This window comes from Myotis yumanensis, unplaced genomic scaffold (assembly GCF_028538775.1).
Source record: "Myotis yumanensis isolate MYYU_CA2020_CCGP unplaced genomic scaffold, mMyoYum1.0.hap1 SCAF_2, whole genome shotgun sequence".
NCBI classification, from domain to species: Eukaryota; Metazoa; Chordata; class Mammalia; order Chiroptera; family Vespertilionidae; genus Myotis; species Myotis yumanensis.
The window spans coordinates 65,430,194-65,452,198 of record NW_027223753.1 but is presented as its reverse complement, the minus strand read 5'-3'; the positions used below and the strand labels follow the sequence as shown (position 1 = coordinate 65,452,198).

Here is a 22,005-nt window from a genome sequence, read left to right as displayed (position 1 = left end):
TCCCCTTACCTGCTGTTCCCCTATATTGCAATACTGCGAGAGGCGGCGGCGGCGAAAGGCGAGCGGAGCCGCTCGGCTTCCCAGGAAGGGGCGCCTTGGCTGGAGGAAGGGGGAGCACTTGCAGAACCAGGAAAGGGGAGGATGGGGCTACGGGCTTTTTTTTTTTTTCTTTTCTTTTTGAAACGCGTTGCCCTGAAGCTGGGTTGGGGGGCCCCGCGTAAGTGGCAGGCGGCCGGGCACAGAAGTGTCAGTCTCAGTCCTCGTCCTCCGCCTCTGGCTCCGCGCGAGCAGCGGAGGCGCCCTCGGCCCGCGCGGCGCGGTTCAGGCGCGGCGCAGCGGCAGCAACTGCTGCAATCGCTGCTGCAAGTTTGGCAATGTGGCTTCACTTTGTAGATTCCCCGCCCGGCGGCCCCCGCCCCCGCCCGCGCGCCTCCCGCTCCTCCTCCTCCACCGCCTTCCTCCCTCCCGCGCGCTCGCTCGCTCGCTCGCTTGCTCCGGGCTGGCGGCAGCGGCGGCGGCGGCCGCACGGCCGAGCCTCCTGCACCTTCGGCCGGGGAGCAGCCGCAGAAACAACAGCTCCGGGAGCGGCGGCGGGTGCGGAGACCGGGAGGCGGGCCGCCGGGGAGGCGGGGAGCTGCGGCCGGCCGAGGCCCGGCGCGCGCGGGAGCCTGCGCCGCTGCCGGGGCTGCTGCCCGGGTCGCCGCTGCCCTGCTCGGAGGCGGCGGCGGCGCTGGCCTCTCGCGGGCTCACTCGCTCCCTCCGCGGTCCTTACACATGTGTTACTGACAGAGCAAAATCCCAACTACTCCCCGGCTCCGCCGCCGACGTCAGCGACCCTCAGCCACTGGGCGGCCGGATTGTTCAGGCGGAATAATAAAACCTGCCAATCCGGGGCAGGACAAAGGGATGCCTGAAACGAGACTCTGGGGGCGGGGGGGAGCGAGCCTGGCGGCGGAGCGGCCGAGGGAGGAGAAGGGAAGGGCCCGATTCCAGGGACCGGGACGCCGGGGACCCGCCGGAGCTGCCCTGCGCGGCCCGGGATCGCCCGCGGAGGCGCGGGGAGCCGCACCTGCCTTCTGAGCGCGCGGGAGACTCCCGGGACCCGCACCCGCGCGCCCCTTGGGGATTGACCTCCCCTCAAGCGCCGGCGAGACCCAGAGGAAACTTATTGCACCTCTTTCTCAGAAATGGGTCTTTTCCTGTTTGGGAAGAAAAGTCTTCCCCAAATCTAAGGGCGGTGGGCTTCACACACACACACACGCAGAAGAGGTGGTTTACAAAATAATTCACGGTGTTGGAGATTTATGAACCTAGTGGAAGTTTAGTTAACAAGGGAAAACCAGTAAGGGAACCAGCAGATCCTAAATATTAACCCCCCCTTCTCATGAACCCGAGTATAAACCAAATACCTATTAGGCACTTCATAGATATTCGTCAATTGTTGGTGATAAATAGATCACAATCCTTATTTTTGAAGTTAAGGAAATCAGGGGGGGGGGGGGGGGGGGAGCCTTGCTGGTCTATCCATCCGGTTGCGGAGGATGAGAGGCCGAATTCCTTAGGGCCCTCAAAAGCAATGGAAGTAATTGCAAAATTCGCAATCTCACAGCCGCTGGAGAGTAAGAAAGGTCACTTCCAGTATAAATCAAGTTTTGAGGAATGCTTTTAGGGTACTAGCCTGGAAGTCCCTTTCCAGGGCCAAAGCGCAGCCTAGATGCTTGAATACCTAGTCATTCAACTTTATCTTCTGTGCCAAATAGGTTTAATAAATCTCTGATCTGGGGCTAATATTAGGTCTGATTATTATTATTAAGTTCCAGGGAGATTTTTCTGGTGGAAATTATCATGAAAGTGCAAAGCCCTTCTGCAAAGTGTCATTAAGTAAAACCAGCCTTGTGGGACAAGTTTTCATATTGTATTAACACTCAGTACTGCTAGATTGAGAAAAGGAACCTGCAGGAGTATCTGGCTAGACAATGCAGACGTTAAGCATTTATGGTTTTTGTGTCTGAGTGGAGATTTCTGTCTTTCAAACCATCAAAACCAAGCTGCAAAAGAAACAGTAATCATTGCCTATAACATCGAGCAGAGGACATTTTAAATACCTAGTTGAATACTCATTCCTTTATACTTTTAGCACCAAAATTAAATTAATTTTATTGATTGGTATTTAAACTTGCATTTTTATGATCAAGTGCTCGTACAAAAACCAGATTTTTTAAATCATTAAAACTACAGTAGTAATTGAAATGTCCTGTACAGCAAACAGCTGCAGATGGGTGTTATTAAAGAAGGCCAACTTAAAAGATGTAATATTCCTTGAAGGTTAGTAAGGAAAACTAAGTTAAACCAAATGAGGAAAGGAACCCCATAAACAAATAATGCACACATTTTAATTCCCTGGTTCAGTGTTAATTCGTTAATAATTTATAATAGTCAAAAAGAGATGACACAAGATCTTAACTTATGATTTGTCATGTACAAGTAAATTTCCTCCTCCAGGCCTTCATTTTGTCATCTATAAGTTAGGGAATTAAGCAAAATGGTCTTACTTTCTCCTTTTTAAAAAATTATTTTCTTAAATAGAACACATAATACATTGTTCTGTAATGGTGTGGTACTTTAAGTATCTCCTGAAGTATTAATGCTAAAACAAAATCTTTAAAAGGAAATGTTGGAAATTTAACCAGGCACATGTTCAGATATCACCAAGTGATTCTCCAGAAGGATCCACATAGTTTCTATGGAAGGAAAGGAGAGAACAAGAGAATGATGGATAAAACTGTGAATATAGAACTCTAGTCTAGAAAGGGCCTAGCAGGTGGTTTTGGTGTTAGTACTATTCTAAGTGTAGTGAGGTCTTTACATATGTCCTGGTAGATTAGCATGGGTGGAGTATATTACCAGAGAGCTTTATTTGCTGATGTTGTGGTTATAGAAATACAAAAGCGATAATGGCTAACAGTCTCTTCTGAGAGGTAGGGAGTAAATGCATTCACTGTAATCAAAATTCAGGTGTACTTTAACCACAGCGCCACCACTGGGTGATTTTTATTTTTGCATTCTTTGCATTTTGCAGTCCATCTTCTTCGGAATAGCAAAATTTGTGGTATGAAATGCTTGAATGAAAAGCAGTGTCAATCTTTTATTTCCACTGGTGCTAAACACACACAACTTCATTATGGGTAGGTGATTTCTCTTTTCAGGTATTCTTCAAACAAATATAAAACAGTGTTCAAAGGATTAATCCTGGTATATAGTAAAACCACCTGAATTCAAAATAATAACGTTATATTGTGCCTAGAAGTTTAAGAAAACTCTGGCATCATACATTCATCATTCAGCCTACTTACCTACAATGAGAAATATGAGTATATTGCTTTGGAAAAGAAAGAGAAACTCAAATTGTTTCTTTCTTGAGTCTTAAAGGTAGAAACTGTGTTGATACTAGATCGAGCTGTCATTTCCCCTACTTGCCCCCAAATTATATGTCTTTACCTTCCCTTATTCTTATTTAAGTCCTTCAATCATGACCATGTTTCCATTCTCCAAGTGACAGTTCCCTAAGACTCTGCCATGGGCAGTCAGAGGTTCCACACAGACCCCAGTTGCCTTACATACCTTGAGTACAGCCAGACTATGTGATACCGAAATGGCAACCTCCAAGACAAAGTCCCCCAGCTCTTTCTCAAGAAAAAATATTTTATCCTTTTAAAGTCAGTGCAGAACTGGTTGTGAAGGCAGTCTTTTTTAGGGAGGAAATTTAAAAAATATAACCTGCCTACCTTTATTGCTGCCATCACAGAGATCCCTTGAAATCTAATGGTTCAGCCAAGGTGAATCCAGCAAGATTGAGTCTAGGACAACAATTCCAAAATGTTAGAGTGGAGAGAAGAACTGGGAAAGGTAGTTACCTCATCAAAAGATGTAAAGAGCCCTAGCCAGTTTGGCTCAGTGGATAGAGCAGGGGGGTCCTCAAACTACGGCCCGCGGGCCACGTGCAAATACAAATATTGTATTTGTTCCCGTTTTGTTTTTTTACTTCAAAATAAGATATGTGCAGTGTGCATAGGAATTTGTTCATAGTTTTTTTTTAAACTATAGTCCGGCCCTCCAATGGTCTGAGGGACAGTGAACTGGCCCCCTGTTTAAAAAGTTTGAGGACCCCTGGGATAGAGTGTCAGCCTTCGGACTGAAGGGTCCCAGGTTCGATTCCAGCCAAGGGCACATACCTGGGTTGCGGGCTCGATCCCCAGTGGGGGGCATGCAGGAGGGAGGCAGCCAATCAATGATTCTCTCTCATCACTGATGTTTCTATTTCTCTCTCTCCCTCTTCCTTCCTATCTGAAATCAATAAAGAAATATATATTTTTTAAAAAAAGACGTAAAGAGAAAATTCAAGGAGGAGGAATGACAGTTAGGTCCCTGCCAGTTTTGTATGATGTTGTTGGCTGGGGGAGGGGTGGGGGTAGTACTGCACAATAAACAGTCAGGTAAACTGCGGCAGCATTTAAAGATTATCCCTGGCCTGGTGGCTCGGTTAGTTGGAGCATTGTCCCATACACCAAAAGGTTTTCTGTTCGATCCCTGGTCGATGTTTTCTCTCTCTCTCATCAATAAAAGCATTCTTTTTAAAAGGATAAGGGTTTATAGCAAACTCAACATATCAAGAAACTGCATTTCAAAGAACTATCCCCTGGTTTTAAATATTGATAATATTAGTTTAAGTTTCTTAAAATCCCTAACCAATATCTCACTACATGTTTTATGTGATAAAAGAGTTAGGTAGTTACTGTATTAGAACATCCTTGTGTTTTATTTATTTATTTATTTGTTTGTTTGTTTACGAGAGGCCCAGTGCACAAAATTTGTGCACTGGTAGGGTTCCTGGCGGCTGCTAGCTGGGTACTCCTTCCCCCTGCCAGCCCCACCCCCTGGTCGAACTTCCAGGCGAACTCCTGGTCAAGGGGACAATTTGCATATTATGCTTTTATAATATAGGATTTATTTATTTTTTAACCCTCACCCAAGATACGTTTCTACTGATTTTAGAGAGGAAGGAAGAGAGATAGACAAACAAAAACATTAATGGGAGAGAGAAACATCGGTGGGTTGCCTCCCTCACATGCCATGATGGGGGACCAAACCTGCAACATGACTTAGAATCCAACCCATGGCCCTTTGGAACTACCCTCCAGCTAACTGAGTCACACCGGTCAGGGCGTTTGTTTGTTTTTTAAGCAACCCAAATATCTACATTTGGTAAATGTCTCATCAAATTATATTAATCAGTATTTAAGAAGTTCTATCCTAACCTCTCTTTTTTAGGGTGAAAAGCATAGTGAAGTAGATGTGTTACAATAAAATAATTAGAAGATCACTGAGGAAAACAAAACAGCATTGATATTGTGATAAGAAATATAATTTAACATGTAGATTTTTCTTTTAATTATTCTATTGGATTAGGACATTTGAAACTCCTAGATATGATGGGAAAGTTGAAAAAGTTGATGGCAAAGAAGAAATACATCTCTGACAACTATTTTGCCTGACATAGCAAGGCCACATATTATATTGGCAAGAAATTACTCACTTTCTTCACATATATTAATTAGGGTAGGAACAGGACTTTTAAAATCCCCCAGATCTGCCTCAGAGCTATCAGTAAATCTTGTTATATGAATATGCTTCATACTGATGATATCACAGGGAAACTATTTGGCTTATTAATACTACCTACTTCCAGGACTGAATTCTGTCAACAATATTCAAACACAAGTGATATTCTACATCTATTATTGCAAATAAATTATTAGACTGTATACATGAGTATATTAAATGTTCATTAGGGTCTTCTAAATGATCTAGTGGGTTGACAGGCAATGCTTATTAAAGCCGAGTTACATTTTATTATGGATAAATTTAATTTTGTAATAGTTACAAAGGAGTGTATGTAGATGTCTGGGCCATTTGTGTATATATGAGGTGGTTATTACTAAAATATATATTAAAATTATAAATCCAGTAGAAAAATAGCAATTCCATTTAACATTAATTACAGTTCCTATCCAAGATGATGAAAATGAGCATTTATTGATGGAGAAACTAAAACATTAAAACATAATTCATTCCCCCTTATGTTCCCACTAATTGTTCTTGGTAAAAGAAAGGCTAATAATTCAAAAAATTTAAGTTACCAAAACCACGTGTGTGTTTTTTCGTTAGTGTCACTTTTAATTATAGTATTAATATAATTAAGCACTTCCTCTATGTAGATTTGTAATAAAATGTAACATTTTAAAGTATAATACTGGTTTCTATTTGCTAACAAAAAAAAGTTGATGAAAATATGATAATATTTATTCATCTAATTATAATGAATGACCCTGATGGAATTAGGGGAGTTCAATCCATAGCTGTCCATAGACATGAAAAACACACATTTCTACTCTATACAGTGCCATAAATTTTTTAGAATAAAAAGAACAACCAGATATGGATTTTTTTAAATAATAAAATTGGATAACTCAATTGACTAAAATGTGTTCCCTCCATGCAGAGGTACACATTATAACGTCATCATTTATATTTCTCAACATAAATCAAATTTCATAATAAAATTGTTTTTGATGAATCACCACTTCTTTTCCAGCTTCAAAACATTCTGACAGAGAAAGAAATTTGTCGATTTCTCTATATGATAAGAAATCACTGAAAATATATTTAAGACTTTTAGTCTAAGATGATAATTGGGGAGAGGGGAGGATTTCCTTTAAAGTATTCAAGTGAAGCCATTTAAAATTTTGGGAAGACAACTCAAGAATGAAGTAGAGTTTCTTTTCAGCGATTTTTTCAGAGCCATCTGCTGTGCTGTCTGACAATAAATAAGGCCAGGAGAAGTCATTACAGAACAATACTCTGGAAACAATTCACTTCAAAGAAAGAATGAAAACTTAAACAACACTACCTTCATACATGTTTGTTCTAATTAGAGGGTTAAAACATCCAAGCATTGTACCCAGATGCCTCTCTTTGCTCTGTTTTTATTGCTTTTCTCCACTGAGATAACATTTAACACTGCATTGAAATTCCTACTTACTGCTGTGTCCAGTAGTAAATCCTGGCACATTATTAGAATATCTGCCCTGTTATCAGCTCAGCCAGGGAATGAATTATTGACTATAACTCATTGCTGGGAAGACTACGTATGGCACTCCAGTGAAGTTTTGATAATTTCTAGAAGTCATGGTAATTTATGGAAAGGGGTTTTGATTGATCTCCCACCACCTATTTTGCACCTATCAGTAAATAGGACACATATTGATGGCCTACTTGAACTACATTAACAATATGGGAATTCACAACTTAAGCATTTTTTTCCAGTACAATTTCTATTAAAACAGTAACTCAGTTTCTATTAATTTTCTTCTGCGTGGTTTACCCATGGGAATGAGGAATCATAGACCTAGACTACTGAATGCACAGTATCACTATTCTAATAATTATTTAAATACTAGAGGCCCGATGCACAAAATTCGTGCATGGGTAGTGTCCCTAGGCCTGGCTGGTGATCAGGGCCGATCTGGGCCTTCCGGCTACTGGCAGGGGCCTTCCTTCATTCCGTGCCAGCCCCTGGTAGTCAGCGCATGTCATAGTGAGTGATCAGTCTCCCGGCCGAACTCCCGTGGGGACAATTTGTATATATATATATATATATATATATATATATATATATATATATCCTCATTTGTAGCCTTTTGGAAAGAAAGCCCTGAGACCATTGGAACAGGTGAGGATAGAGCAAAATGTAGACTGAAAGATTTTACAGTGTCTTCAAGATTTTACAGTGTCTTCAAGTGTTAGCATACAGCTGATAGAATAAAAGAATCTTTATAAATAACAGTAAGCAAGCTATCATTTGAAAGAATGTTTGTAATACACTTGATATAAAATTTAAAGATACCATTTAATGTGATATAGTTGTCACTTTAAAGTCCACTTGTCAGAACACTAAATAATAATCACTAGCAATTACAACTTCCTTTTAATTGAGGTTTGTTTTCTTCCTGTCTCATTTTTGCTACATTCTCCAAATTCAATTCTTTTTCAGCGTAAACTCTACTAACTGGACAAATGTTTCCCTATTTCTTTACCGAGTTTTCATCATAATAATTTCATTATTGTTTTATTTACTACAATTGCTTCCTAGAAAAATAACCCATATTTTCAACTATTAATATATGCCATGCAATATAGCAAATAATATAAATAATAATTGAAAGTTTAATGGTTATTTCCTAGATGATATTTAAAGCATGTCTAGATTTCTAGTAATTTCAACTTATACCCAAATGGTATTTAGTAATCTGATACAAAAATAATGGTGTCTGTTTGCCAGCACAGTAAAGATTGGGGGTGGGTAACTTGACTGAGCACTTGGGTTAAAGAAAATAATTCTTTCTTCATTTTATCTTAATTTAGTAGCTTCTAGCAGTCATATAAACAATCTCAAAATTAAAAGATAATGTTAATGGAAGAGTCTGTTGTCATAGGATAATGGTTTCCTGCTGCTAGATTAATGCAGTGGCAATAATACTGGAGCAGTTATTGAAAATAAGGGGAAGACAAAGCTAGGAGAGATTTATTTTTAAAGCAGGTGTCATGGATTCTAGACACTGTTGTGTTACAATTATTTGGTTTCAATTTTGCCAAATGGCTGATAGAGAATTATCTCTTTTTCTGGATGGATGTGGGTGGCAGAATGATTTTTGCTGGTAGCCCCATGACCAAAGAATGCATTCTTTCTAGCAAGAGGAATAGATTTGTGTGACTCTTGCATTCAGCAAGCACCTTCTAAAGGCTGCCATTTAAGAGAAACAAACATCAAAAATGCACAAATAAATGTGTCCTTTACATAAAAAATAAAACAAACAAACAAAAACAAGTATCTACTTATCAATCATTCTAGAAACATTAATAACCCTCCCCCCCAACATTGACACTCCAAGCGCATTGTTCTACAGCAAGCCCTGGCAATGGCCTATAGGACAAAGCTATGTCCATGGATGTCACCCACTGCAGCCAACTATCCTGGACTTATTTCTTTGAATACATACGATAATTTTGGACCATTCCTGTGGCATCCTCTCAGCATTGTGGTAGTTAGAATTCTAAGATGTTCCCAAGATTCCCACCCCCTGGTGTGAACAGCATCCCTTCTCTTTGAGTGTGGACCTGACTTACTATGGTGAGCACTTTTTAAAAAATATATATATATTTCAGAGAGGAAGGGAGAGGGAGAGAAAGATAGAAACATCAAAGATGAGAGAGAATCATTGATTGCCTGCCTCCTGCATACTCCCTACTGGGGATTGAGCCCACAACCGGCATGTGCCCTTGACTGGAATCAAACCTGGGACCCTCCAGTCCGCAGGCCGATGCTCTATCCGCTGAGCCAAACCAGCTAGGGCTGGTGAGCACTTTTAAAAGAGGGTCTACAGGTCAGAATGGAAGAAGTAAAAGAGATTCAAAGTTGCAGAAGATGTTCTCCTATTGGTCTGGAAGGAAAAAACTGCCATGTGTGAGAGACATCATGGAGGGGACCTATGGCAAGGCCTAAAGGTAGCCTCTAGAGCTGAGAGTGGTCCCCAGTCAACAGCTGGGACCTCAGGGGATAGGGACCTCCATCCTAGAGCTATAAGCAGGTGGATCCTGGCTACACCTTGATTTCAGCCTGGTGAGCCATGGAGCAGAGAACCCAGCTGTGCCATTCTCCAACTTCTTACCCACAGAAACTCAGAGATCACAGGTGAGTGCTGTGTTGAGCCACTAAGTTTATGATAATCTGTTATGCCCCCCCCGATAGAAAATTATAATACAAAAGCGGTGAGAAAAAGGCAAATTCTTGCCCTCGAATCTGAATTCTACTTGCTCCTTGTTGTCCCATCCCCCTCCCTAGTAGAACTTGGAGCAAAGACATTGGAGAGTCCTCATTACAATCAGGTATGTATCAGTTAGGATTTAAGTTTATAAGCAACAACAACCAACTCATGCACAGTTCATGCTCAGTGGCTCATCAGGCTGAAATCAAGGTGTCAGCCAGGCTGCCATCTCTTCTGAGGCTCAAGGTCCTCTTCCAAGCTCACTGTATCTTTCATAAGAAACATATAAGGGATTCTAGAATTGACATCAGACCTGAGGACCAGTTTGAGAAACAGCAAGAACAGAGGAGCTCTTTAGTAATGAAGCAGGAATTTCAACAGTAGGCTTTTAGCAAGCACAAGGTGGTTAGTGTGGTGTTGCATGTACAGGGGCCTCCAACTATTCCCATCCTTGGGCCTTCTTTATTGGTCATTCTCAGGTCATATGCCTGTCTCCTTGACAAAAGGAAGGAGCAGCCTCTTAAACTTTCATAGTGGGCAAGCCCTGGAAGTCCCCTCTGTAGAGTAAGAGAAAGGCAATACCCTAGAAGGCAATAGATACCAAACAATAAAAAAAAAAGTGAGAAATGTCAAATGTCAGCCAAAATATATGTGGCTAAAAGGTGAAAGGGACAGACAAGCAAATACAATACCTCATAAAAAAGAGTGAGTGTTGGGCCACAAGAAATCTCATAATAAGCCTGAGGAACAGTCTTCTGCAGCACATGGTGGGGGGGTGGGGGGGGGGGGCATCTGAACAAATTCTCGATCCAAGGATCCAATTGGCTTTCTACAGGCCCTACTCTTGGATACACTAGACCAACATAGAGCAGTCTACTTCTTTTATTGCCTAACTAGTGGCCCAGTGCACGGATTCATGCACATTGAAAGAAAATTAATTAGGAGAAATATTTCAATATTGCTATTCCCCTTTCTCTATAATAGAAGTGTCATCCAAATTCATGATCAACTATGACAGATGGAAACACACACATGCAATTGGTGCCAGTGAGAGCTTTATATGTATAGTGCATGCATGAGTCAGTATTCATTTTTAAATTGCCAGTGCACATATGTACTGGCTGGTCAGTTGGATGGTTGGATGTACGTACAGTCAGTCACTTAGCCTTTTATATATATACTAGGGGCCTGGTGCACGAAATTCGTGCACTGGGGGGGGGGGGGCGGGGGTGTCCCTCAGCCCAGCCTGCCCCCTCTCACATACTGGGAGCCCTCAGGGGGTGTCTTAGTGACAGCTTAGGCCCGCTCCCTGCTCCCCTTGGGGATAGGGCCTACACCGCAGTCTGGCCTCCCTTTGTGGGAGGTGATCGGGCTGATCAGGGGAAGGCACCAGCCCATCACCCCACTGCTGCAGCCACTGCCGGTCACCTCAGCCAGCAAGGTTTTTTCATCAACACGGACTCCAGTCCCTTCACCATGAAAAAATGACAACTTTCTTTAGGCATTTTCAAGATGTGTCTTTCATATAATAATAATTTCTTTATTATTTTTTTTATCCTCACCTAAGGATATGTTTCCATTGATTTTTAGAGAATGTGGAAGAGAAAGGGAAAGACAGAAACATCAAAGTGAGAGGAACACTTTGATTGGTTGCCTCCTGCATGAGCCCTGACCTGGACCCTGGCCAGGGAGGAGCCTGCAACCTAGGTACATGCCTTTGGTCAGAATTGAACTCAGACCCTGCCATCGGCAGGCCAAGGCATTATCCACTGAGCCAAACCGGCTAGGGCAGGATATGACATTTCTTAGCCCTCCAGCAGCGGACCTTTGTTTTTTTTGCCAGGAGTGTGGTGAAAAACCCTAGATCACCTTTTTGGATTCTTATTACCCAAGTTACTAAGAATATTACCAATGGCATACAGGGAGCTTAGCCAATGAGCGGTCAGAAAAGGTGTTTCCTCTGTAGTTCCCACCAATCACCAGCTTGCCCCCCCCACCCCCGCCCAGGCCTGATGCCTCTGGCCCAGGCTTTAGACCTGGTCAGGGGACCCCCATCTCCCTCCCATCGCCGGCTCCACCCTCGCACAGGCCTGACGCCTTGGCCAGAGGCGTCGACCCTCATCACCCTTCGATCACCGGATCGGCCCCTCGCCCAGGCCTGATGCTTCACCCAGAGGCGTCAGGCCTGGGCAGGGGACTCCCATCTCCCTCCAATCGCCAGATCAGCCCCTCGCCCAGGCCTGATGCCTTGGCCAGAAGCATCAGGCCTGGGCAGGGGACCCCCAGACCCCTCTGATTGCCGGCTCCGCCCCCCGCCCAGACCTGACACCTCTGGCCCAGGCTTCAGGCCTGGGCAGGGGACCCCCATCTCCCCCCCACACCCCGATCACCGGCTCCGCCCTTGCCCAGGCCTAACTCCTTGGTCAGAGGCGTCAACCCCCATCACCCTCCGATCGCCGGATCGGCCCCTTGCCTAGGCCTGACGCCTCCACCAGAGGCGTCAGGCCTGGGCAGGGAACCCCCATCTTCCCCTGAACACCGGCTCTGCCCCCCACCCAGGCCTGACGCCTCGGCCAGAGGCTTCGACCTCCATCACCCTCCGATCACAGGATTGGCCCCTTGCCCAGGCCTGATGCCTCCACCAGAGGCGTCAGGCCTGGGCAGGGGACCCCCATCTTCCCTGATCACCGGCTTCTGGGTGCCTTCTGGGGCCTCTGGGGCCAGCTTGCGGCCCAGGATGGTGGCTCGCACTCACCCTGCCTGTGGTATGCAAATAAGCCGCCATCTTTGTTGGCAGTTAATTTGCATACCGTGCTGATTAGCCAATGGGAGGTGTAGCAAAGGTACGGTCAATTACCATGTTTATCTATTATTAGATAGGACTAATGTGTGCATGCGGGGGTGGGGGGGGTCCCCTCAGCCCAGCCTGCACCCTCTCCAATCTGGGACCCCTCGGGAGATGTCCAACTGCCGGTTTAGGTCCAGTCCTAGGGATTGGGCCTAAACAGACACAACAGTCAGACATCCATCCCTCTCACAATCCTAGACCGCTGACTCTTAATCGCTCACCTGCCTGCCTGCCTCGTCACCCCTAAATGCCCCCCCCGCCAGCCTGATCACCCTTCACTGCCCCTGTGTGCCAGCCTGATTGCCCCTAACTGCCCCCTCCCTGCTGGCCTAGTCACCCCTCACTGCCCCCCCTGCCAGCCTAATCGCCCCCAACTGCCCCCTGCTGGCCTGGTTGCGCCCAACTGCCCTCCTCTGTCAGCCTGGTTGCCCTTAACTGCCCCCCCTGCTGGCCTGGTTGCCCGAACTGCCCCCCTCCCCCCCCGCTGGCCTAGTCACCCCTCACGTCCCCCCCCTCCCCCCCCCCCCCCCCCCCCGCTGGCCTGTTTGCCCCATGCAGCCTGCTTGTTCAGTTGTTTGGTCGTCCCTCACTAACCCCTCTGCTGGCCTGGTCATAGCAGCCATCTTGTGAGGGCATGATGGTCAATTTGAATATCACCGCTTTATTATATAGGATATATTCATCAATATCCTATCTGTCACCCAATTATAAGCACCATCTTTCTCACCCCTTGGGAAGATGTGTCCATGGCTGTTTTAGAGGGTGGAGCAGGAGGGTATTACTTACACATGTCAGAGTTATTATGACCAAATGTTTAGGAAGGCAGTGGAAGAATGAGCCTGGTTGACACAAGGGCATTGAAAGATCCAGATTGTCCTGGCCAGTTTTGCTCAATGATTAGAGTGCTGGCCAACAGACCAAAGCATTGAGGGTTCAATTCTGGGTCAAGGACACAAAGAACCTGTGCAGGTTCAATTCCTAGCCCCAGTCGGGGTGCATGCAGGAGGCAATCAACTGATGTGTCTCTCTCACATTGATGGATGTTTCTCTCTCTCTCTCTCTCCCCACTCCTCCTCTCCCTTCCAAATCTCTCTCTCTAAAAAAAATAAAATAAAATAAAAGAAGGAAGAAAGATCCATATCAATTGTCTTATAGTGCAAAAAGACTGATGGTTTTCTTTGTTTTTCTTTTTACCTCCATAACAATTTTACTATCTTCTGTCTATTTGTTTATTCAAAAAACATTTATTGAGCACCTACTATGTGCCAACTAGTGTTTAGAGTGCTCCAGATAGAACAGGAAAAAAGCAAAGCCCCTGCCCTCATGGTGTTTATAAATTATTGTATGTTAAACAGTGATACCTTCCATGAAGAAAAATGAAACAGGATAAAAATGAGAGGGAGCAGTGGGACCCAGTGGAATGGGTCTGGTGGTAGATTATAATTTTATGTAGGTGAGTCAGGGGAGATCTCATGATAGCATTTGGACAGAGACCTAAAGGAAGTCAAGGAACTGTGAATCTGAGGGAAATGGGGTTCCAGGAAGAAGCCTCTGCAGGACAAATGCCCTAAGGAGATACGTGCTGGCAGGGTTGAAAGTCAGGAAGGAGGCAGGGATTCTGGGGAAAGCAGGAGAGGAGGTCAAGTTTAGATTGGGGCAAACAGGGGCTTGGGTTTTCACCTGCATTGAGAAGGGACACTGTTTGAGGGTTCTGAACAGAAAAGAGATAGAGTCTGATTTGCATTTTAAAAGGCATTACTCCTGCTGCTGTGTTGAGAACAAACTACAGATGAATTAAAGCACAAGCAAAGAGACCACCAGACAGGAGGCTCTGGCAGTCAGTAATCAAACAAGGGATGATTGTGGCTTGAACCACAGTGATAGCAGAAGGGAAATGAGGAGTGATCAGATTTTTGCATATATTTTGAATATCTGAGGCAGATAGAACCAGGGTAGAAATTTACATTGTTGAGTTCATGTGCCTTTGACAGCTTTTTTGGGTTTTCATGTGTCCTGACAACTATCAATTCAACTATAAATTCCTGTCTGTTCTGAGAAGTTGGGTAGGACACTCCTCCACACATCATCTTCCACCCCACATGATTCCCCTTCCTGAGTTTGTGCCAGAAATAGCCACAGTATTGTTTTTCACTCAGATCTTTCTACTTTTAACTCAGATGGGAGACTAACAAATACTGGACCTGTCACTGTGTGCTGGATCCCGGGCTGGGTTCTTTCCGTAGAGCAACTCATTTTATCTTCTTATCAACCTGGTATAATAGGTACCATTGCCTCCATTTTAAAATTGAAGAAACTCAAATCACAAAAGTCAAGTGATTGCTCAAGATCAATGTCAAAGTTGAGGTTCAAAACTTGGAATCCTACGAAGCTTTACAAGTTGAAGAAACCATTCACAGCCCATTCCTTTTCTCCCAATAAATCAGTATATGGGCTTCATTTAATAGCCTTGTGCAACCTTAGTTTCTAAACTCATGGCTCTCAACTGTAGATAATTTTTACCCCAAGTTGACATTTGGCAATATCTAGATACAATTTTGGTTGTCACAATGGGGGGGCGGGGGGGGGGGGGGCAGAGGGGAGAGGGCAGAGAATCACTACTGGCTTGAGTGGATAGAGACCAGGGATGCTACTAAACATCACATAAGGCATAAGAAAGTCCCCTACAACAAAGAATTATCCTACCCAAAATATCAATAGTGTTGAGGCTGACAAACCCTATTCTAAACCATTATTTACTAATCAGACTGTCATAGTAGAAGTAACAGCAGTTGTAAAATTTGTATTAAAAGTCTTTTCATTATGATGCCTTAAAAGTGGCGGAAGTGTCTATAGCCAGAACAATTTCAGTGTGTTGCTTGGGGTAAAACTTACAGCCCTACAGGGAAGTTTTACCCAATATGCCCTATGACACAATGCTCCGTGGATATAAGTTTCCGAGTTTATATTAAAAAAATAGTTAGATACATGAAGTAAAAAGTTTAGTGGCTCCAAAGTGCAAAAGCAAAACTGAAAAATGTTCACAAAGGTAACTGATTAACTTGACACTTGCAATATAATTCAGTGCTTATATGTATAAGAACACTCAAATTGTATTTATTGTGGGGTGTATTTGATATATTGGTCGATATGCAAAAAGTAAGATTTTCTAAGCACTATGAAATCTGATCATAGCCCTACAGTCAATCAGTTTATAGAGTGACATCAGGAAACCAGGCAAGACTACCTGAATGAAGTGAGTTCTGAGACATGTCAAGGTTTGAAGGAAGCACATTTCAGGCAGCAAAACCAGCAATTGCAAAGGCTCTGGGGTGGGAATAAGCCTGGTATACTCAACGTAAGCTGGCATTGCTAGCATAGAGCAGTAGGAACAGAATGTGTAGCAGATGATGCCGGAGAGAGACAGAACCATTAGATTTTAATCTGAGCACAATGGGAAGCTATTGGAGTGTTAAACTGAGTGATGTCGTAATCAGATTTTGTTTTAAATTGGCTGGCTCTTGTGGAAGAATTGATGAAAGAGATGTATGGCAAAATCACTACAAGTTTACCCTGGGATACTCTCTCTCCTTCCTCTTAGAAATAGAACCCCCAAATTAAACTGTATGTATTGCTGCCTAGAATAAAAGACTACAATTCCCAAACTTCCCTTGCAGCTCCATGGACCATGTGACTAAAATGTGGCAAATAAAAAGTGCAGATAGGATTTTTAGGAAAGTGCTTAAAGAGAGCTGATTCAACTAGGCAGAGACCTGAAATGTAGACATAATGGCTAAAGTTTCACCATGAGATAAACTTGAGGTTGAAAGTAATGTACCAGTCTGAAGACTTTTACTGAGATGATGGAGCAGAAAGATAGAAACCTTGGTGAAAGGTGGGTCTCTGATGACACTATGAAGTTGCTCAAACATGCTGGAACCTGGAATAGTTACTTCCAAACTTAACGTGAGAGAGAGAGAGAAATAACCTTACGTTTTTTAGGCCACTGTTAATTTTTAAAATATAGAGTTGGAATCAATTCTAACTGACACAGGAGACAAAAGTAGAAGTGAGAGAGTAATAAAGAAATTACTGCAGTGCAAGAAAAAGTTGGTGTGGTGAGTGGTGGGAATGGTGAGAAGTGTAGGATTCCAGATATACCTTACAGGTAGTGTTAAGAACATAGCTGATTCAATCTGTGGGGAACTGGAGAGAAAGAACAAAATAAGGATGATCTCTAGTTTTCTGGCATGAGCTAGAATGCTGGTTGCCCTTTCCTAAAATGGGGAAAGCTGGGAAAGAAGCAGGATTATGGGTTAAATCAAGGTTCTCTTTTGGACCTAAACATAATAATAAGGTTGAAATCTCCATTTAACATCCATGTGGTAAACTTGAGAAGTCAGTTAGATATTTGCCTCTGGGGCTTATGGGAGCAGTCTGAGCTGTAGAAAGAAGTTATCGATATAAGAAGCCATTAAAACTATGACTGGCCGAACCGGTTTAGCTCAGTGGATAGAGCGTCGGCCTGCGGATTGAAGGGTCCCAGGTTCGATTCCGGTCAAGGGCATGTACCTTGGTTGCGGGCAAATCCCCAGTAGGGGGCATGCAGGAGGCAGCTGATGGATCTCTCTCATCGATGTTTCTAACTCTCTGTCCCTCTTCCTCCTCTGTAAAAAATCAATAAAATATATATTTTTTAAAAAACTATGAATGAGACCATAGAGAGTGATACAAAAAGGGCCAATGATTGGGCCCTACGGTCATGAAGAGAAGGAAGAGCCAGTGTAGCATCTGAAAAGCAGGAGGCAACAGAGTGGGAGGAAAACCAGAGACCATATGAATACAATGTCCCAAAGGAGGACAGGAGTAAGACCTTTAAATGATGCTGAGAAGCTAAGATGATGAGTGCAAATAGATGACTGATTTGGCAAGATGTCTTTATTGGGAAAAGAGTGCCCAGTGAACTTCCTTCCACCTTATGTCTCATTGGCTAAAACAAGGTTCTATGCTCAGCCCTAGACCAATCATGATCAAATCCCTGGGCTGGGGGAAAGAAACACCTTGCCTGGAATCAATGGATCTCTGGCTTGAAAATTGGGACCACATTAGCAGAGAACTAGGAGCAGGAAGATGGTTATTGTCTGGGCAATAAACAGTGTCTGCCATAATGCTTTTTATTTTCCCATAAAAACCCTACACCTCATCACAGTTGGAGCTGGTACCACATTCGGCACATGTGGCAAAGCGATCTGGTGCTCTTTTTGCTGTTGCCATTGATCCTAAGCTGAACTGATGCTCAAGCATTTGTATATTTTTAATCACAAAATAATCACTCCCGTCTTCAAGAAGCCCTATACACCAAAGACTTTTAAAACTAAATAAAGATGCTTCCAAGTGAAAAAGGAATTGTCTGCATAGCTTTTTCCCCTTTAAAATACTAGTGCCACCTGCTTTTCAACCTTAGAAGAGTAAACACACATTGGTCACACAAAAGCTAAAAGTTACTACTGTCCAAGTTTTGAGGAAAAATGATGTTAGAGATTTTAAAAAAATATTTGCCCAAGAGAATTATCACATGAGCCTCACATTTCTGCATCCCTCAGCTTCTCTTTCTACATTCTCATGTGAAACCCCTCTCACATGCCTTTATAAGGTCCCTTCAAGTAAAACATTAAATTGTCATTTGTCTCTAAGACCAAGGCAGGTTATAAGAACTAGCCTTTCTTACTTCCTCTCACTCTGCTGTCATATATAGCAGTTGTGCTTATAAAATGAGTGGTTGGTGATGGGAAGCAGGGAATGCTGCCTTATTCACAGAATTGTGCCTGCGGGACTAGGCCTGGCCTCATACTACTACTACTATTACTACTACTACTATTAATGATAATAATAATAATAAACACTACTTTGTCTCTCTAAAGAAAATCTGCAGACACTAAAGGCTGCTGGAGCAAGACCAATAAGGAAATAACGATGGAGTACTATGTGTGAGGGCATAGCACTGGGTCCTCAGTAAATAATAGCTCAATGAATACAAGAGACTGCAAAACACACAGCGGTCTCTTGCCCTTGGGGCTCTGTTAATTCAGTCTGAGGAGAAAGAGTTAACAGGTAAGGAGTATTTGAAGGCAGGAGGAGAACGTTGGCATGCCATTTCTATCAACTGAAGAACAGAGACAAAGGAGATGTGCCAGATGGCAGGGAAAGGGGGAAGATCTATCAAATTCCAGAATGAGAAGGGATATTAGGGGTTCTCTGGTCCCGCCCCCACATCTCAGAGTGAGGTTAGTAAGGGAGCTCAGGTCCAGGATGCAGCAGAGAGCACCCTCCAGTTAGAGGCAGAGACTACCCTGGTCCCAGGTTGCACTCCCTCTACCTCATCACCTGGCTGTCTACACCCACTGCTGATGCCTGGATATGTTCCCCTTTATTGAGGGGTGATGTGAGAATTACAACAGACTGCACCCCGCCCCGCTCCCCGCATGCTCAACTTTTTCTTCTGGAGTCATTCATCCTTCACTTTTGACTAAAGTCACTGAGAATGGTTACCTTGCAATAATAATCTTTTTAAGTGTTTGACACACGCTGTTGTTTACCTTGACAACAAATCGTTCACTGCCATCCCCTTTCTCCTCTCTAGTGAAATGTGTTCTGGTAGCCAGGTGCCAAGCGCTTTACAGGAACCTGGAACCAGTGCCATAGCCTGAGATGAACTGTGATTGGTCTAAGCCTGAGGCAGTCCTTGCCAGTGATTGGTTTAGGAGTGGGCATGTGGCCCAGTTTTGGCCAATAAGATGTTAGAGAAGGTTAGCTCTGAGTACTTTTGGGAAAGCTGTATCTCTTCTACCTTTAGCTGCTATTTGAGAATGAGATGCCGGGACCTGCCTTAGCCTCTTGTGACCATCAGGGGAGTCACCAATACACTGACTGAGGCAAAGGGAGTGGTGGAAAAATAACAAGGACCTGTGTCTTGAATAATGTTGGTGGTTCCTGAATTAATCAAACCAGAAACTTCTGATCTCTAACTTCTTGTTCTGTGAGGAAACAAATACTCTGTTATGCTACCTACGTTAACTGGGCTTTCTGATCACTGTAACCAAAAACATCCTAATTATTATGAGGGGGAACCTGTCTTCAGAATTTCTAGTAATCCTGAAGAGTTTTGTTTTATTTTCTGAAAACAACAACCATGAGGGCTGTCTTAGGATGACGATTCCTGCAATTAGGCTTTTGCCCTTGCAAGGCCTCCCTAGCACATGATTCCTCCATGCTCTATCTCTTAACACTCTTGTTTCCAGAACGTCTATTGTTTTTAATGTGGGGTTTCAGCCTGAGCCAAACCTTGTTTATACCATTAGGATCTAACATGCCTCATGACTATTAGGTTTCTCCTATTTCTAACCGCCTGTTTCAGAAGTCTGGGGATACTTTGGGGAGGGGGGTGGGGGGATTAGACTTTGGAAGAGGAAACAAATTTTCAAAATCTGTCTTAAGGTTCCTAATATCTACTTCCCACCAGATGGATGGGATTTCAGCGTTTGGTAAAACCGTGATGTATACATTTAAAATTTATAAAACGTTCCCTTTGTTTCATTTGTTTGAATGAGGGCAGTAATGATATTCCTTCACTGTATATAGTTATTAAGAGTCCTTTGCTTATGTTAAGGGGGCTTATGGAAGGTTTCAGCCAAACACAAAACCACTTATTAGGACAAATAGAGCTTTTAAAAGAATACTATACTCTCATGAATAAACTAGTTTCTGATTGGCTAGAGTTGCAATTTAGCTTTTATCAGTAATTAAGGGCAAGCCATGGAGCAAACTCGTTAGTTGACACCAATTACAATTGGTAGACAAACTAATGAGTCCAAGAAAAAAAAAGTTATTTATTTCTAAACTTTTGAAGCATAATTGTTGTGTAAATCGGATAGTGCGCAAATCTTTTCCATACGTTTAGGTTGGTAATTGAGAAATAAAATGGTTACCAAATGTACTCTTTGTCCAGTTTTGTTCTGCAGTCGATCTCTCTTGGGACTCTTTAAAGTGTAAGGAAAAGGTGATGTCAACAGCAACGTACTCCGGGCGAACGGAGCCAGGATTAATTAATAGAGATGAAAGGGAAACACTAGGCCTTTCTTAGCCATCGCCTTACAGTCCCCCCAGTCAGATACTGGCTGCTCTGCAGATGACTGACACAGTGCCGAGGATGCGGGCCCAGGCCCAGGGCCTGCCTTGGATTTAAAAACAAAACAAAACAGCAGAATGGAGAATGAGAGCTGTCCCCATCTCGTTTCCAGCGTACAGTCTTTACAAGGAGGAACTCTCGAGAGCTTTTCCCCTTTGAAGTTTCATATGTAGGACTTTACATCAATCTAACATTTTAAATGTGTTAAACCAATTAGTCTCTGGTTACAGAAGTTTTGAGACATTTGCAAGTTGCTGTTTAACTAAATTTAATATGTGCTGGCAAAGTTGATCGTGCAGTTGTTCATTTAGAAGAATGCGCGGTTGGAATGATTAATAAATAAACCAGCCTCCCATTGCTTCAACCTCTGTGTTTATTCGAAGTCAATCTATTTTAAAAAGACATTAATATTCTTAGAATTATTATTAGGATAATTGCTTTTACTCCTCTCAGAACACACATTTTTTTCCCCTCATTTCCCTTCAGCATAGACAGCTTTGCACTCAGATATAAACTTCCCATTATTATTCCCCACCCCCCAAAAATGAAGAATAGGAATTATACACTTTTCACTAAGGAATAATTAATTTGTCTCAAGTATTAGAACAGAGAATTGTAGAGTGACTTTGAATGGTAGTCTCTGAGGAGTAGCATTGTTTGTTCTCTCCAGTCTTTAATGAGCTTTAGTAAATGGCCAGGAAAAATTACCTTCTTTCTGTAATATGAGAGAGGCGAAGAATGAAGGAAGCTGTAGAATCCCTCAGAGAAAAGAGAACACACACACACACACACACACACACACACACACTGCATGGATGCACGCACATGCACACATTCATATCTCCTTCATAACAGCACTTGATCAGTTAGGAGGACTCAGTTCTCTTTTTAGACCTACGTGAGGAGAAGAGATCTGGTTACTAAGTGCATTAAAACAGAAGCATGTCTCTAATTTGTATTGATTATTGTTATCGTTACTACTGTTGAACCTGCTGGGGAAACCATCCATCCTATAAGTCCATGGGGCTGGGTATTTGTTACACCCGCCATGTTAAATTTCTTTCCTCTTTAATGACTGGAAGAGAATCAGAACT

At 43.2% G+C, this 22,005-nt stretch overlaps 1 protein-coding gene across 2 annotated transcripts in view; it reads right to left on the bottom strand.

Moving 5' to 3' along the window:
• Positions 1–774, bottom strand: part of LMO4 (LIM domain only 4) — a 39,936-nt gene extending 39,162 nt beyond the window's left edge. The window contains exon 1 of one of the 2 annotated variants that reach the window (XM_070405518.1): positions 10–774. The gene's annotated coding sequence lies outside the window, so the exon portion shown is untranslated. The remainder of the gene's footprint in view (positions 1–9) is intronic. The other variant, XM_070405520.1, reaches the window with a different exon arrangement.
• Between the last annotated feature and the right edge of the window lie 21,231 nt (positions 775–22,005).